This window comes from Carcharhinus amblyrhynchos, chromosome 14 (genome assembly GCF_965287045.1).
Source record: "Carcharhinus amblyrhynchos chromosome 14, sCarAmb.v2.hapA, whole genome shotgun sequence".
NCBI lineage: Eukaryota > Metazoa > Chordata > Chondrichthyes > Carcharhiniformes > Carcharhinidae > Carcharhinus > Carcharhinus amblyrhynchos.
Window position 1 is genome coordinate 62068664 of NC_137337.1, and position 18728 is coordinate 62087391.

An 18728-nucleotide genomic window follows, 5' to 3' on the forward strand; every position below is an offset into this window, starting at 1 on the left:
TTAAAACCTCCAAGCTGCTTCTTACATTATGACCTGGTTCTCTTTATATGTCAGCTAAGGTTCAGTGGGTCACACTCTTGCCTCTGAATCATAAAACTCTGGGTTCAAGACTCTAGATCTTCACCATAGGAATCAAGGCTGACACTCCAGTGTAGTTCTGAGAGAGCATTATGCTGTTGGAGGTGCCATCTTTTGGACGAGACAGGAAACCAAGGCCCCACCTGTCTGCTGGGGTGGTTGTAAAAGATCCCATGACAGGATGTCGAAAAAGAGCAGGCAAGTTATCCAGTGTCCTGGTCAATATTCATTCCTAATAAGAGGAATTTTCTGAGGTGTCTCCCTGGGGTGACCCGTATTTAGTTGACTTCACTCAACCAATACATACACTTGGAATTTATTTATTAATGCATGCATCAGGAAGGAGACACAGTCAATGAGGGTTGACTGTCCTCTCTGAGCTAAGCTCATAGAATTGCAGAATCCCTACAGTACAGAAGGAGGCCATTTGGCCTATCGAGCCTGAACCAACAACAATCCCACCCTATCCCTGTAACCCCACGTATTTACTTTGCAAATCCCCCCGAAACTAGGGTCAATTTAGCATGGTCAATCAACCTAACCCATACACCTTTGGACAGTGGGAAGAAACCAGAGCATCCAGAGGAAACCCACACAGACATGGGGAGAATTGCAAACTCCACGCAGACAGTCACCCAAGCTGCGAATCGAATCCAGGTCCCTGGCCCAGTGGGGAGCAGTGCGAACCACTGTGCAACCATGCTGCTCAAAATTATAAAATTGTTTAAAAATTCTGCTCAGCCTTGTCAATCAGACTGGAGAGTCCAAACTCAATATTAAACTTTCTTACCTTAGCCAATAACTTTCCATCTGTCAACAGGAAAAGGAGATCATTACCTCAATGCTCCTGTAGGTTCCTTCCCAATTACCTAGGAAACCTAACCCATATCAGTTCCAGTAATACAGGTCATTGCTTGTAGCTGCACATTTTAATTGGGAAAAGGAATCATTCTCTGCCCCAACCTGACCCCTCTTTATCAGCTTGAGAGACTTCTCCAGCCTTGCTGCCCATGAACAAATCCATTTCCTTCCATACCGGCCCTATTAAACTTGCTTTTGCATATCCAAAATCAGGTAACAAAAGCTGCCTTTCCGAGCTCCGTTGTATTAAAATAATTCCGCCTGTCCATTGCTGTTTTCCATCATGTTACATTCAGAACAAAGTTGGCCAAGATGATATAGCACCTTAACCTAGTCTACTTATTATAGTAAAATTAAAATGAAGGGCCTCACGCTAAGAATTCTATACTATCCCCATCAATCCCTCAATCGCCATCACAAAAAACCCAGATTATCTGGTGATTATCACATTGCTGGTTGTGAGGGTTTGCTATGTGTTGCATATTGGCTGCTGCATTTCCTAAATTACAATACTGACCACTTTCTGATGGGATGTAAACCACTTTGAGTTGCAGGTAGTCACGAAAAGCACTGCATAGGTATTGGATTCCTTTTACGACATCCCAAAATCAGGAAGGATTCAAAAACCAGTTGCATTCAAAGTTGGCGCCCTGGGTAGAAATTTGGATCAAACTTTTTAAATTAATTTTTCATTTTTTTTACGTACTCTAAATAAAAGGCCTATATCTGTCGAGCTCCGAGCTTCCCGGTTACAGGGTCTGGTATCTATATAAACACACACCTTTCTTTCTGAGTGTTCCCTGTTTATACAGTGATCTTATTGACATTTCCATTCTTCATGCAAAACCAAGGGTGACGGTCTATCCAAACCAACAGTGTCAAAGGTCTGTCATTGATCTGTCTGAGTGAGCTGAGTGTATGGTGGACGCATGGCTTTGCATTTATTTTGTGAAGTGGTGCATCCTTCTCTCTCTGGGAACAACCAGTATATGCTTATAGCATCTTTTATATAGGAAAACAGTCCCAAGATTAACAGGCCAAAGGAAGATTAACAAATTACCTTAATAGGTGATTGGCTCTTAACTGGATCAGGTTGGAAGTAATAAAGCTGAGTCCAGCAGGTGGCACTGTAACACTGCAGTTCTCGGTTTTCCAAAGATGTGCATTAACAGAGGCAGAACAGTTTAACAGCAAACTTCATGGAAAGCTGCAACAGTACTCCAGGGATTGTAAATTCTTCAGGTTAGAATTCATTTATATTTAATTCTAATTAGTAGCAGCAACATTAAGTTTATCAAGATAACTGTGGTCATTATTATTTTGCAATGCCCGTTTTGTGCTAAAGGTTCATTGCTTCCACCTCCCCACCCGGGGCCCCAGTGCCACGGGTTTAAAAGTACCAGTTTCATAGAATCATATCATAGAACCCTACAGTGCAGAATTGTTGTGGTAATAAATGATACAGATCGGAGGGTTCCAGGTCCCACCCTTTGCATGTGTTGAGTTTGTTGGATCTCAGCCTGGGTACTGTTTGGCATACTCCAGTTAGGCCTTAAGGGATATTTCACAGGAGAATTTCAAGTGAGCACAGGATTGGACTTTGCCTGGTCTTTCCTCTTTCCCAGCCCCTACTCTTTTCCCCCGCAGAGTGACCCAACCTGACTTGAAAGAGGCTTTACTCTGCATGAGTTAGCTCTCTCCAGAAAGGAGAGGATTGTAGGGCAGAACAAAATACTCAGGACAGTGTGCACCCTATGTGCATTTCTACCTCCAAGTTTTTAATCTGTGGATTTAGTACTCATTTGTTGATGGTCGTAAAGATATCATTGTGAGCTTTACTGGTGGTGTTATACTGAAGTCCTGTGACTGCAATTTAAAGTTGAGAATAATTTTTTGCACTAAACCAACCCTCTCTTGGGCCGTGCTCACTGTTTAGTTTTTCAAGATGGGAACAGTGAACCACACAAAACACAATATATTTGTCCACTGCTAAATTGGATGTTGTGAATCCATGAACGCTGTGGATACCTTACATACTTTGGTGGTGTCAGCCACACCAGTAAGCAGTCATAGCATCTTGCATTTATAAGATTTAGTTCATGTTGTCCTGTACCTACATGTAAAGTAGTGTGATCCAGAGGTGCAATAGAACCGTCGCCCCACAGTGCCTTGAATTTGAAACTTTTTTTCATTTGAAACTTTTTTTCATTTGTATTTATTCAGTCTCCCCAAAGGTAGACTGGGCAAACACCAGATGAGACCAGTCTCGGTTTGAATATTAAGCTTTTCTATTCAAAAATGCAGAGCAGTAGTTATGATCAGATTCAATCAATGTAATTTTATTCCACACTATCAACATCAAAATAATGTACATAATTTGGTACTCATTTAAAGCAACTTTTTCTGAATCTTCTGTCTGTGGAAAGGTAGTTAAAAAATCCTGAATCGTGACTCCATGGTTTTGAAGAGTAATTTATGTTAAGACTGGTTAGGGATATTTTGACAGGAGGTCAGAAGCTTTGCTTTGGTTGTTAGAAGGTCAGTTTATGAGCCCGCAGATATGGTGGCTCAGATATTTAATGTTCTGGAGTTTCTCCATATCATTGAGTGTTTATTCTCAGTTGACAATAGGTTGACTTCTCCCTTTCTCCAGTCTTCTCCCCTTACAACCAAAACCTGCTCTCTTCCTTGCATGCTCTCCCTTTTCCTTCTGTTCTCTGTTCACCCATATCTTTAATGCTGCCTTTGGGAGTTGTACAGCAAGCTCACTGCACTGAAGGATCTCGTTTGCTTTTGGAGGAAGCCGTAAACAATGCAGGCTCTATATCTCGGCACAACTTGTAGCCAACTTAGTGAGTGATCCATGATTGGAGTTGCAGATGTAGGTATTGTATACAGCAGCAGTAATGGGTTTCATATGCCTGCACTTCAGTTAACCCAGGCAATTTAGCATGTGTGATGACAGCTGATTAGGTTTTTATTATCAAATGAATTACAGCTTGTGCTCGAGAATTTATGCAACCTGCTATTGTCACATGTTAGAACCAGACTGTTCAATTCAAATGTGTTTCTCCACCACTGTCACATAATAAGGAGATTGCCAATTTTCTTGCCTCGCTCTCATCAAGGCATTCGTTCCTTATAGAATCCCTACAGTGCAGAAGGAGGCCATTCAGCCCATTGAGTCTGCAAAAACAATAATCCTGCCCAGACCCTACCCCTGTAACCCCATGCACTTACACTCCTAATCCCCTGACACTAAGAGCAATTTACCATGGCCAATCCACCGAACCTGCATATGTTTAGACTGTGGGAGGAAACTAGAGGTTCCGGAGGAAACTCAGACATGGGGAGAATGTGCAAACTCCACACAGACAGCCACTCGAAGCTGGAATTGAACCCAGGACCCTGATGCTGTTAGGCAGTCGTGCTAACACTGTGTCATCGTGCCATACCATCAGGTTATGACACAATTTTGGTCAAGCCACCATTCATCTAGTATCAGATTAGATTTGTAGGGCAGGGAAATGTCATAGCATCCCCCAATCCCACTATGGCTCAATATCCAACTATAGGCATTTGTCCCACAAAGCATACTGGACCACGTTCGTGATGGAAGCTCTGGCTAATTTCCCATGTTCATACACCATTTGCAGGGACATGTGCTCCTGTACATCTGATGTTCTAATAGTATGGCTTTACCTACTGAGCCACCGGTAGCAACAGTTTCAAAAGTAAAATTTTTAGTTAATATGTAGACAAACTGTGGCTGGGGGGACATACGTGAGGTGTGGGGATTCATAGAATCATATAATCCCTACAGTGCAAAGGAGGCCATTCGTCCCATTGAGTCTGCACCTACCACAATCCCACATTAGCCCTAATCGCATAACCCCACATATCTACCCCTCAAATCCCCTGACACTAGGGTCAATTTAACACGGCCAATCAACCTAACCCGCACATCTTGACTGTGAGAGGAAACCTGAGCACCCGGAGGAAATCCACGCAGACCGGGGAGAATGTACAAACTCCACACAAACAGTGACCTGAGGCCAGAATTGAACCCAGGTCCATAGCACTGTGAGGCAGCAGTGCTAACCACTGTGCCAGCATGCTGCCCCCTATTCACAAGCAGAGTGTTCAGTCTGACTGTAATAGTCTGTAGGCACAGCCAGGTTAGAGAATGGCTGCATCTAGAGGTGTATAGATCCTCAGTACATAAATATTAACTGTCACTCCATGTTGAGATTCTATCTGTTGTGGTGTAGTGAAGGATGGATCTAGCCATGTCAGTTGGACATTGCTATACCACCTGCTCTTTATGGAAAGGACTGCATGTTCATCAGGCAATTGTCTGGACTTCACATCCTTAAGGCTCTGCGGAGAAAAAAAGACCGTGAATCCTAGCAGATGGTTCCCTGAGCAGACTGTCAAAGTTATTTGGCAGAATATTTCATTGTCAGAACTTATGAACTAGCACCAAGATGTAGCTTGGCTAATGGTGACATGGGCACACTCTGTCAGATCTTCCCTGCATGGACAGAATCTCACTCCACTCTGCATGCCATTCTCAAGGTGGCTGCTGTGAGGTAGAGGCCATCACCCATGACCTGGAATGTGCCTTTGCAAAGAAGATCTGGGAAATGATAGGGCGGCTTTTGTGTAAGATTCATCCCAAGCAGCTCCATAAAGCCGATCTATGTGCTGTACGGACTAGTCCCAGGGATGCACCAGATTAAGCATTAACTGCAGCTGGAGGACTGTCAGCCTATGTTTTGACACACTTTGATGTGTCCTAAAATTGTTAGTCTCCTGTGCAAAGAGCTGTTGACAACCAGGTGTTGCCGGCTGGCACATTCCATATGTGCTTAAAGCTTATGGCATAGCTCAATGGGAAACTTGTCCATGGTATACTGACAGATTAGAAACCGTGTACAAACCCTCAGGCTGTGTTTGACATGCCAGTATTCCAAATACAACCTGTAAGAATAGTGAGGCAGCTCCATACAGTATATGGAAAGAAACTAATTTATTGCATGTTGTGTAACAGTTACAATTTAATGTTATACAGTGTGCCATGCAATATTTTATGAATAAAGAATATTTTGGAGAAAAAGATGGCCAGTCTGACTGTTACGGCTAGTGGGCAGGGCTGGATTCGAAATTAGATATATATCGGTTTGACTGTAATCTGGGTAGGGTCTGGTTAGAGACTGAAAATGGTGGGTTCACTTCTCGGCCTTTTGGCTAAGATCAAGTGTAGTATCGACATGCTGTGCTTGGTTGAAGTCATTAGGTTACATTTCAGCTTCATTTGAAGCAATTTTTTAAAGCGGCATCTCAGCATTTTGGCTAAGATGCAAATGAGATCAAGCCTTGGAGGAGGAGCTACACCTACTCCAATCAGCTTGGATCATGTAGATCAAGCCCAAGACAGGAGGTGAGAGCCCTGTCTTGTCAGCTTGGATCGGGAATGTCCCAAATTGTTGGGACTCTGAATTGGATTTAAATTGATTGGATTGAATTGGAATAAAGTTTAAAAAAAACGGTGGGTTTGACTGATGGCCAGATTAGAGAATGTCTACGCTCAGGCTGACTGTTGTGGACCTTGGTGCTGCTTTTTGTTAGAACAGAAGAGATTACAGAGTGAATGATGAAGTGTTGGGGCAGAATGAATAGAAACAGGTTATTTCCATTCATTGATGGGGACGAGAGTAACAGGACCGTGACAGTGGGAAGGGAGATGATTTTTACCCAAGGGTTGAGAAGTTGTAGAATGTGCTATCAGGGATAGTGATCCAAAGACTTGGTCAACATATATGAGGACAAATAATCTAGATGATGGAAAAAAAGATGAACAAAAGGACATGACGGCAGAATGAACAGTTGGAATTAGGTCAGTTGCTGGTGTGAAAGATAAATACTGACAAAGACTGGACAAAACATGATTTGTAATTTATATGAAATGTTATAAATACAAATAATATCACAAAGTCTGGAGCAAAACTCAAAGTTTATTAAAGTTGTCTAAACATCTGGATCATGTGGCTGCTTTGAGCATGTTCCAATGCACTGAGACGCTGTTAGTCTGTTCAGTTGGTTGTAGAAGATCCTATACCACCATACATAGCGGAACATAGAAGCATACGCTCAAACATATAAGTCAAGAGCAGAAAAATGCCATTTGGCCCCTCAGCCTGCTCCGCCATTCAGTGTGATCATGGGTGATCTGACTGTGGCTTTAACTCCACATTTCGCCAATCCCGGATAACCTTTTGAATCCTTTGTTAGTCAAGATTATATCTACCATTGTCTTAAAAATATTCATGGACCCTGCCTCCGTTGCTCTGTGAAGCAGCGAGTTCCAAAGATTCATGACTCAGAGGAAAAAAAGTCATCTGTTTCAAATGGAAGACCCTCTTATTTTTTAAACTTTGTCCCATAGTTCTAGTCTCTCCCATAAGGGGAAATATCCTTTCAGCAAAAACCCTGTCAGGTCCCCTCAGGAACTTGAATGTTTCAATAAGAGCATCTTCACAATACTGCCAAGGTTTATATCATCCGCAAACTTTGAAATTGTTAACATATATCAGGAATAGCAAGAAAAGCAAACACTAACCTTGGGGAACTTCCTCTACAAATCTTCTTCCAACTCAAAAAACTGTTTCCATTAGCCACTACTCTGTTTCTGTCACTCAGCCCATTCGTATGTACCATGTTTTGAAGTGTAAAGTTTGTTTATTATTGTCACAGGTAAGTGTATATTAACACTGCAATGAAGTTACTACAAAAATCCCTAGTCGTCACACTTTGGCGTCTGTTCAGGTACACCGAGGGAGAATTTAGCACAGCCCGTGTCCCAACCCTAACCAGAACATCTTTCAGACTGTGGGAGGAAACCAGAGCACCCTCCCCCATGGAGACACCAGAAACCAAGCGTACTCCACACAGACAGTGACCTAAGCCAGGAGTTGAACCTAGGTCCCTGGCAGTGCTAATCACTGGGTCACCGTGTCATTACTGTCTGTTTAGGGAACCTTTCTGTGCTCAATTAGTTTCAGCACTTCCCCACAAAATAATATTGACTATATTCCAGAAGTAATTAATTGACTTCAAAGTGTTCGTAATGGCCTGATGAGGTGAAATGAAGTCTTATCTTTTTTAATGATGCATGATTCCTGTAAATGTCACAGTCAGGCTTCAGTGTATTGTCTTATCATTGTGAACAGTACCATAGAAAATAAAAATACGTTTGCATTTTGAGGGTTCTGAAGTGGAATGTGGAGTACACATTGTTTTCTTGGTAGCATTTTTGTCTGAGTGGAAGGGTTGAACCTCACACCAGACAGACCCAAGTGAGCAGACTTGAGAGCCCTAGTCTGTGACTGCTAGGTTGACATCCAGCAGAATACTCGAGTCCAGTGGGATCAGAGTGATGGCACCCCCGTCACATCCAGTTGACTCTCCTTGTGGAGCGTTGTGGGCTAAGCTAGCTATCCTGTTCATGTGAGAAGGAACTTTATTGAAATTTGAACACAACCTACTGCATGTAACAGTGAAATACATAGGTTACGTTATGAGCTGTGAGGCAGGGAAGGGGAGAGGAAGGCAGATGAATTTCACTTTTTGGTATCATTATAAGTAATCATGAAGCAGTCAATTGCTGTCAAGTTCCAGTTTGTTCAATAATATCCTTTAGGGAAAGTACCTGTTTTTCCAGTGGACTCAGTCTGTCTGACATGGTTGAAACTCAACTGGAATCCATGATGTGGAGATGCTGGCGTTGGACTGGGGTGGACACTTTAAGAAGTCTCACAACACCAGGTTAAAGTTCAACAGGTTTATTTGGAATCACAAGCTTTTGGACGCTGCTCCTTCTTCAGGTGAATGGACAATTCCAGGTCAATTGGAACCGCTACATACTTTGGTTACCAGAATGTGACAAAGGCTGGCTCTACTGCAAAGCATGGCTCACCTCCCTACTTTCCAAAATCTCCAACACCTGTAAGCGACAATCCAGGGTTGTGGTGGAATACTTTCCACTTGCCTGGATAGGTGCGGCTCCAATAACACTGAAAGGTAATGCCTGAGCAGCACTTAACTCATTATGCTGAACCTTAACTCCCTCCATTACTGCCGTACCATGATTACAGCATGTAGTATCCACTACAACTCATGATGGATTCTTTGATAACATCTCCCTAACTCATGACCTCCACTACTTAGCGCTACATGAACAGTAGGTATATAGAAGGAGACCAGCACCTCCAAATTCTCATTTGAGTCACACATTTTCCTACACTGTCATATATCCCTTTTCTTCATCACTGGATGAAAATCATGGAGCTCCTACATAACAGCATAGTGGAGCTCCTCCACCATACAGTCTACAATTGTTCGAGAAGGCGAAGACAAATTGGAACGGCAAACCTTGACTATTGCACTCACATCACAAAGAATGATTTTAAAAATTGTCCTTCCCTGTGGAACATTTGTGAAAAAGTTGACCTTTTTAACAACAATCCAACAGTCATGGTCACACATCGACTGATACAAATATCTGACTGTGCAGAACCTGACCTGACAGTATTTGATGCTGACCCTGGCAATGTAAAAAGTTAAATTGCCTTAACACGAATGCCTGTCTTCTGCATGAAAATGAAATTCATCCAAAAATTCAAAATATATTCTTTATGTTTCAGCATAGAGTGTATATTTTTTAAATTGAGGTTTATTGCAAGTCACTGGCTATCTGCCAAGCCTATGCGTGTGAGCCCCAATACAGGAAATGTCTGCGTGGCATTTTGCTGTGTTTTGTACTTTTACCCTGTTTTCCTGTATATTTCTCTGGGGCACGAACTGATCATTGTGATAAGAGGATCAGTGATATGTTTAACCCCATCAATCCCTCATTACTCTCGATTAAACCTTGACAATCCTTTAACATGCCATTGATGTTGTTGTTGACTCTATGGGTGGAATTTAGTTCCTGTAACGGGATCCTGCTGCATTGTCCCATTGTCCAGTTGGAACGAGTGGAAGCCCTGTACCCCATTTGTTTTGAAGGCTGAACACTACTTAAGTGCAAGCGTGCATTTACCTAGCCAGCATTGAGCTGGGGCTTGAGATCAAGGCCTCAGTTGGGCGGAAATCCCCCACCCTGACCAGTTTACTCAATGCTGGAAATCAGATATCCACTCTAAGTGCTGTTGCAAAGTTTGCAGTAATGTACAATTGGGAAAATAGTTGCTTTGCTAGCTGATGAGTTCATCGATTCAAATAACCACTACCCCCCAGGTGAAGGTCTGTGATCATCAGTACTTCATCCAAGTGTTAAATATCTCATAACATTCCCCACTTGCTGCTTACTTAACTGTAGCTATAAGGAAATAAACTAATTTAAACCACTTTCTACCTGAAGATTGCTTATTCTTCACTCTTGTGTGAAAAGCTATGGGAGGTCAATAAATACACAAGTCTTGTTAATGATAGGCATTTAAGAAGAGGAATCATGTAAACAAATGCTGCCAGACCTGCTGAGTTTATCCAGAATTTTATTTTATTTGAGTCATGTTGACTTTATGTCACACTTTGAGAGCGCTATAATTCTTTAAATAATCGCATCCTTAATCTTAATCACCACGAACAATGCTGTGAAAATCTGCTAGTTGCATTATTATAAACAAGCTCATTATTACTCATGATTGAATTCTGAGTAACTGTGTGCAATTCAGTGACTGTTACTCCAACCTGGAGCATCAGTGGTTACAATTGCATGATTTCTGTTACATTTTTCATTATAGACATGTAGAAATGTCTATATTTTCATTAATTTTGCGACTGGGAAAGGATTGAATATGGGAACAAAGCAGATTAGTTCACAAAAACATCCATAATCACCTCTAGACTTGCAGAGAGGAAGGAGGAGGATTCACAACCCAAACTCTTGGCATGCCAATTTGCCAAACTCCAGCATCAGTGGCATCACACTCCTCTGACATTGAGGGGAGACTCAGAAAGGGGGAGCCATCTAAGAAAAGGACAAGGTGAGAAAATTCTTTGAAAAGGAATATCGCCATTTTTTAAAATGCTTTTTCTTGCACTGAGAGTTCGCAAGTTCAGGCAAATGAATGGAAAGTTTTTGAATTGAAAGAAGATGTTGCATGAGGTATTTCTTTGTGTGAGTCGACCATCAGTACTAAAGTCAACATAAGCAGAGAGCTGGGAACAGTGTCAACTTGCTCACTTTAAAGGGTAGTTAGTGCTGCTAGCCTTGGGACAGAGTGGGAGTGGAAAACAGACATTTGAGTGTGTGTCTCTCTCTCTGTCTCTCTTTCTCTTTCTCACTCTCTTTGCCTTCTCGTGGGTAATTCTGACAAATGTTTCAAGGCATTAACAATCTTTAAGAAAATAGTTTTGTTTATTTTTTTTAAAAGTTAATGTCCCATTAGTAACGTGACACACAAGATCTCTGGTTAGCCAACAAATCCATTTTCAACCATCCGTGAACTTTTAAAAATGTGTTTCTTTAAGCCAGTTCTCCTCATACTCATGCTTCCTTTCAGAACCATTTTCCCAGCAGCATGTTCTTCATGGATTGGTGCACTAATTGTAAGGTTCATCCCCCTTAATGGTATAGAAAGAAAATTCAGTTATGAATCTACTTCTTTTGAAACAAAGTCAGAACAAGCTTATAAGTAAGTAAACCCAGGCAGTGATTTGTAGTCTGAAGTGGGTTATTTGTGTTCCATATAAGGTCTGGGTGGATGTGCATGCTATTTCTCATGCAGTTTTTGATCTTGCTTCTTTATTCTTTCTCTGATCTATTGGATCAGAGAATCTGGGTCAGGTATCCTGGCCATCCTCTAAATGGAAGTCATCTCTTACAGACAGAGATAAGAGTGACTAAGTCAGCCAGTCTGATATTGATACCTGGAAAGACATGCATGTAATCCAGTATAATTATAAAGCTTTTTAGGCAGCCTATATCCCATTACTTTGTGAAGTGGAATGTTGGCCCCCTGGATGTTTGAGAATGTGTGGGAATCATGGCTCTTTTAGATGGACACTTTTTCTTCAACGTAATGACGCTGAGGTCAGGTGATCAGACCATATCACCAGGGCGTTGACCAATTAACTCAGCAGAGATCCTAGCCTCTGTGCTCTCTTTGGCTACAGCAGACACATTCAGCTATAGCTTTTGAAGGGAGTTGAGCTCTATATGAACATTGGAGACCTGCTTAAATAATGTGTAAATTCTAATTAAATAATGTGTAATTGACACCCTCTTGTAGTTATGTTGCTCGAGTTAGTACTTTTTGCTGGTTTTGGAGTTCTCTGAAATAAAATTCCCTTCTGAGTTAGACTTATAGGAAAGATAGCCTGGAACAATTTTCACAAGATGACAAAGTCACTCTTTTTTTTCAGAATAAGAATTGAGCAAAACTGAGTATTACATAGTGAGTTACTTTGGTTCACAGTGTCCTCAGCCCAATTATTTTCAGCTGCTCCATCTATTACCTTCCTTCCATCGTAAGCTCGGAAGTTGTGATGTTCGTTGATGACTGCACAATATTCAGCGCCATTTATGACGCCTCAGATACTGAAGCAGCCTGTGGCATAAATATTCTAGCTGGGAGGTTTGCTAGTGTCACAAGAGGGGTATTTAAACTAGTTTGGCAGGGGGGGTGGGAACCAAAGCAAAGGTGAATTAACTTAAAGGGAACCAGAGAGTAGGGCCAGTAAGACTCAGAGCAGGCAGGGTGTGGTTGCTAATCAAAGAGGGTCTGGTGGACTAAAGTGCATTTGTTTCAATGCAAGAAGTGTAACAGGTAAGGCAGATGAACTTAGAGCTTGGATTAGTATTTATGATGTTGTTGCTATTACAGAGACTTGGTTAAGGGAAGGACAGGATTAACATTCCAGGATACAGATGTTTCAGGTGGGATAGAGGAGGATGTAAAAGGGATGGGGGAGTTGCCCTACTGGCTAAGGAGAATATCACAGCTGTACTGCAAGAGGTCACCTCGGAGGGCTCATACAGTGAGGCAATACGGGTAGAACTCAGGAATAGGAAGCATGTAGTCACAATGTTGGGGGTTTACAGCCAGCGGGAGATAGAGGAACAGATATGTGGGCAGATTTTGGCAAGATGTAAAAATAACAGGGTTGTTGTGGTGGGAGATTTTAACTTCCCCTTTATTGACTGGGACTCACTTAGTGTTAGGGGCGTTGATGGAGCAGAGTTTGTAAGGAGCATCCAGGAGGCCTTCTTGAAACAGTATGCAGATAGTCCAACTAGGGAAGGGGCCATACTGGACGTGGTATTGGGGAATGAGCCCAGCCAGGTGGCTGACGTTTCAGTAGGTAGTAGTTTGGGAACAGTGACGACAATTCAGTAAGCTTTAAGCTTTAAGGTCCTGATGGATAAAGAAAAGTGTAGTCCTCCAGTTAAGGTGCTAAACTCGGGGAACAATATTAAGCAGGGACTGAAGAATGTAGGTTGAGGGCAGATATTCAAGGGCAAATCAATATCTGGCATGTGAGAGGCTTTCAAGTGTAAGTTGATAGGGATTCAGGACCGGTACATTCCTGTAAAGATGAAGAATGAGTATGGCAAGTTTTGGGAACCTTGGATAACGAGAAATATTATGAGCCTGGTCAAAGAGAAAAAGGAAGCACTTGTTAAGGGTAGGAGGCTCGGAACACACGAAGCAAGTGTGGAATACAAGGAAAGTAAAAAGAAACTTAAGCAAGGATTAAGGAGGGCTAAAAGGGGTCACGAAAAATCATTGGCCAGCAGGATTAAGGAAAATCCCAAGGCTTTTTATACATATATAAAGAGTGAGAGGGTAGCCAGGGAGAGGGTTGGCCCACTCAAGGACAGGGAAGGGAATCTATGCATGGCACCAGAGGAAATGGACAAGGTATTAAATGAGTACTTTGCGTCAGTATTCACCAAAGAGAAGGACTTGGTGGATGATGAATCTGGGAAAGTGTGTGTAGATAGATTGAGTCATGTCGAGATCAAAAAGGAGGAGGTATTGAGATTCTTGAGAAACATTAAGGTAGACAAATTTCCAGGGCCTGGTGGAATATACCCCAAAATACTGAGGGAGGCAATTGCTGGGGCCTTGAGAGAAATCTTTGTATCCTCACTGGCTACAGGGGAGGCAAGAAGTCTCACAACAGCTGTTTACCCCAGTCCAATGCTGGCATCTCTGCATCATGACTACAAGGGAGGTCCCAGGGGATTGGCAAATAGCCAATGTTGTTCCTTTGTTTAAGAAGGGCAACAAGAATAATCCAGGTAATTATAGGCCGGTGAGCCTTACATCAGTGATCGGGAAATTATTGGAGAGAATCCTGCGACTGGATTTACTCCCACTTGGAAATAAGTGGACATATTGGGGAGAGGCAACATGGTTTTGTAAAGGGGAGGTCATGGCTCAATAACTTGATCGGGTTTTTTGAGGAAGTGACGAAGATGATTGATGAGTGTAAGGCAATGGATTTGTCTACATGGACTTCAGTAAGGCCTTCACCAAGGTCCCTCATGGCAGACTGGTGCAGAAGTTGAAGTTGCATGGGATCAGAGGTGAGCTGCCAAGTGGATACAGAACTGGCTCAGTCATAGAAGACAGAGGGTAGCAACGAAAATGTGTGTTTCTGAATGGAAGACTGTGACAAGTGGTGTTCCTCAGGGAACAGTGCTGGGATCTTTACTGTTTGTAATATATATAAATGATTTGGAGGAAAGTGTAATTGGATTGATTAGTAAGTTTGCGGATGACACAAAGGTTGGTGGATTTGCAGATATTGATGAGGACCATCAAGAGGATATAGCAGGATATAGATAGATAGGTTGGAGGCTTGGGCGGAGAGATGGCAGATGGAGTTTAATCCGGACAAATGTGAAGTAATGCATTTTGGAAGGACAAATAAAGATTGGAAATATACAGTAAATGGCAGAACCTTAAGAGTATTGATAGACAGAGGGATCCGGGTGTACATATACGTAGGTCAGTGAAAGTGGTAACACAGGTGAAGGTAGTCAAGAAGGCATATGGCATGCTTGCCTTCATTGGCCGAGGCATTGGGTTTAAAAATTGGCAAGTCATGTTGCAGCTATATAGAACCTTAGTTAGGCCGCACTTGGAATATAGTGTTCAATTCTGGTCGCCACACTACCAGAAGGATGTGGACACTTTGGAGAGGGCACAGAAAAGAATTATCAGGATATTGCCTGGTATGAAGGGCATTAGCTATGAGGAGAGGTTGGAGAAACTTGGTTTGCTCTCAATGGAGTGACGTAGGCTGAGGGGCAACCTGATAGAAGTCTACAAGATTATGAGAGGCATGGACAGAGTGGATAATCAGAAGCTTTTTCACAGGGTGGAAGAGTCAATTACTAGGGGGCATAGGTTTAAGGAACAAGGTTTAAAGAAAATGTATGAGGCAAGTTTTTTACACAGAGGGTGGTGGGTGCTTGGAACTCGCTGCCGGGGCAGGTGGTGGAAGCAGATACGATAGTGAGTTTTAAGGGGCACCTGGACAAATATATGAATAGGATGGGAATAGAGGGATATGGTCCCTGGAAGGATAGGGGGCATTTTAGTTCAGTCGCGCAACATGGTCAGTGCAGGCTTGGAGGGCCGAAGGATCTGATTCTGTGCTGTAATTTCCTTTGCTCTTTGTTCATTTGCAAGACCTGGACAACATTCAGACTTGGGATGATAAGTGGCAAGTAATGTTCGTGCCACACGAGCTAAGCAATGACCATGTAAAAGACCAAGAGAGAATCTAACTACTTTCTGTTGAAACTCAATGATTTTACCATTGCTGAACTCCCCACTATCTACATCCCATGGGTCAGAAAGTGAACTGTACCAGCCACATAAGTAAAACAGCAGGTCAGAAGCTGAGAATTTTGTGGAGAAAAACTCGCTTCCTGACTCCACAAAGCAATTTCACCATTTTCAAGCACAAGTTGGGACTGTGTTGGAGTACTCCCCAAATGCCTGGATGAGTCCAACAACAACTCTGTCATCCAGGACAAAGCAGCCTGCTTAATTGGCACCCCATCTGCCACCTTAAACACTCACTGATGCACAGTGGCAGTTGTATGTACCATCTTACGAGGTGCACTGCAGCAAGGCTTCTTCGACAGCACCTTCCAAACCTTCGACCTCTGTCACCTAGGACAAAGGCAGCATATGCATGGGAACACCTGCGAGTTCCTCTCCAAGTAACACCATCCTGACTCGGAACTATATCACTGTTGCTGGGTCAAAATCCTGGAACTCCTTCCTTTTCAGCACTGTGGATGTACCTACACCACATGGATTGCAGTGTTTTAAAAAGGCAGCTGACCACCATCTGGTCAAGGGCAGTTAGGGATGGGCAATACATGCTGGTCTAGCCAGCGACATACGTATCCCATGAATTAATGAAAAGAACATACTTTTGGAAGAAGTCATCTCTTTGTAGTAGGTACCACAAAGTCATCTGTGAAAGATGTTTGGAAAAACTCAGATCACAATTTAGAATCATTGGTCTAGTCAGCATAACGTAGATTGTGAACCCCAGTGGGTCCTCAGATATCTTCCAAGGAGTTCATGATGCAGGAATAGCTTTATAGGTGAGGAAGTACAGTGATCCAGAGTAAGCAGCATGCTAAATACATTTCCTGATAGGTGTATGTACTAACTTGGTGGGCTCATCATGACACTGATCCTGTACTGTAGTATATTTGTCTATGCACAGTAAATGTTTTATTCGATTTGGATATAGTTTTTTTTTGTTTTTATTCCAATTCAATCAGTTCAAGTCCAATTCAGAGCCTCAGCAAGTTCGGGAATGTCTCAACTTGTTGAGGCTCTGAATTGGACTTGAATTGATTTGAATTGAATAAAAACAAAAAAAAAGCCCTGTCTTGTCCGCTTGTGAGGGAATTCTGTAAGAAAGGGTTTTCTGCTTATCGATTGTAACAGATGGGACTTATTTTGAAACATAATTTGAGAATAATTTATGTTGTTACTTGAGAGCTTTGCAACGGTATAATCATTACTTTAGGTTCAATGTGGAATTAAAGATAGGTTGAGGATTGCTAAGTAAGCAATAAATAGTGTAGGAATTTATTATAAACATACTTCTTTCATTATAACCAATATAGGATATGGATTATTCAGTAAAATACTTGCTTTAAATGTTTATCCTTACATTTAATAATGTTATTCCCACCATCTCTCGCCACTGCTGTTTGCTTGCTGCAGAAATGGAACGGCGATAATTATGGGGGATTTCAATCTGCATATTGATTGGTTGACCCAAGTCGGACGCGGTGGGCTTGATGAAGAGTTCTTGGAATGCTGTAGGGATAGTTTCCTTGAACAGTGTGTGACGGAACCAACGAGGGAGCGAGATCTGGTGTTGTATAACGAGGCAGGAAGAATTAGGGATCTTGTTGTGAGGGATCCTCTTGGGACAAGCGATCATTGTACAGTTGAGTTTTTGATGCAGATGGAGGATGAGAAAGTAGGGTCCCGAACCTGTGTCCTCTGTTTGAACAGAAGGGGGTATGATAGGATGAGAGAGGAATTGGCTAATGTAGATTGGGGGCGCAGATTGGTCGGTAGGACGACTGAGGAACAGTGGAGGATCTTTAAGGAGATCTTCTTCGGTGCTCAGCAGAAATATATTCCAATGGCAAAGAAGGAATGTGGGAGAAGGAATAATCAGCCGTGGTTATCGAAGGAAATAAAGGAGAGTATTAAATTAAAAGCTGATGCGTTTAGAGTGGCTAAAAGTAGTGGGTGAGTAGAAGATTGGGAGAGGTTCAAAAATCAACAAAGAATGACTAAGAAGTTGATAAAGAAAGGAAGGATAGACTATGAAGCTAAACTAGCAGTAAATATGAAAAAGGACAGTAAGAGTTTTTACAAATATATAAAGAGGAGGAGGCTGGCTAGTGTGAATGTTGGACCCTTAGAGGTTGAGAGGGGGGATTTAGTGGTAGGAGATGAGGAAATGGCTGAGGCCTTAAATAAGTTTTTTGTCTTGGTCTTCACAGAGGAGGACACGAATAGTTTGCTGGATGTTAAAGATAGAAGGATGGTAGGAGTTGAGGGCCTGAATGCGATTACTGTCACTAGAGAGGTAGTGCTTGATCGACTAGCGGGACCAATGGTGGACAAGTCCCCAAGACCGGATGGAATGCATGTGAAGGAAATGGCAGAGGTGATAGTAGATGCCTTAGTGATTATTTACCAAACTTCGCTGGATTCCGGGGAAGTGCCGGAAGATTGGAAAACAGCCAATGTTACGCTGCTGTTTAAAAAAGATAGCAGACAAAAGGCAGGGAATTATAGGCCGGTTAGTTTAACGTCTGTAGTTGGAAAAATGCTTGAATCCGTCATCAAAGAAGAAATAGCGAGGCACCTGGAAAGGAATGGTTTGATAGAGCAGACGCAGCACAGATTCGTTAAGGGGAAGTTGTGTTTGACGAATTTATTGGATTTCTATGAGGATGTGACTAGTGCGGTAGGCAGAGGGGAACCGGTGGATGTGGTGTTTCTCGATTTTCAAAAGGCGTTTGATAAGGTGCTGCACAAAAGGTTGCTTCAGAAGGTTAGGGTGCACGGAGTTGGGGTAAGGTGTTCGCGTGGATAGAGGATTGGTTGTCTAATAGGAGGCAGAGAGTTGGTATCAATGGGTGCTATTCTGATTGGCAGTTGGTGACTAGTGGAATGCCGCAGGGATCAGTGCTGGGGCCTCAGCTATTTACC

General features: G+C 42.4%; 1 protein-coding gene and 1 non-coding gene across 2 annotated transcripts in view; both read left to right on the forward strand.

The window, feature by feature from the left end:
* Positions 1-18728, forward strand: part of dnajc17 (DnaJ (Hsp40) homolog, subfamily C, member 17) — a 167854-nt gene that overhangs the window by 15284 nt on the left and 133842 nt on the right. The gene's annotated exons all lie outside the window — the stretch shown is intronic.
* Positions 6170-6361, forward strand: LOC145352823 (U2 spliceosomal RNA). Its single transcript, XR_013888595.1, has one exon. It is a non-coding gene; the product is annotated as a U2 spliceosomal RNA (small nuclear RNA).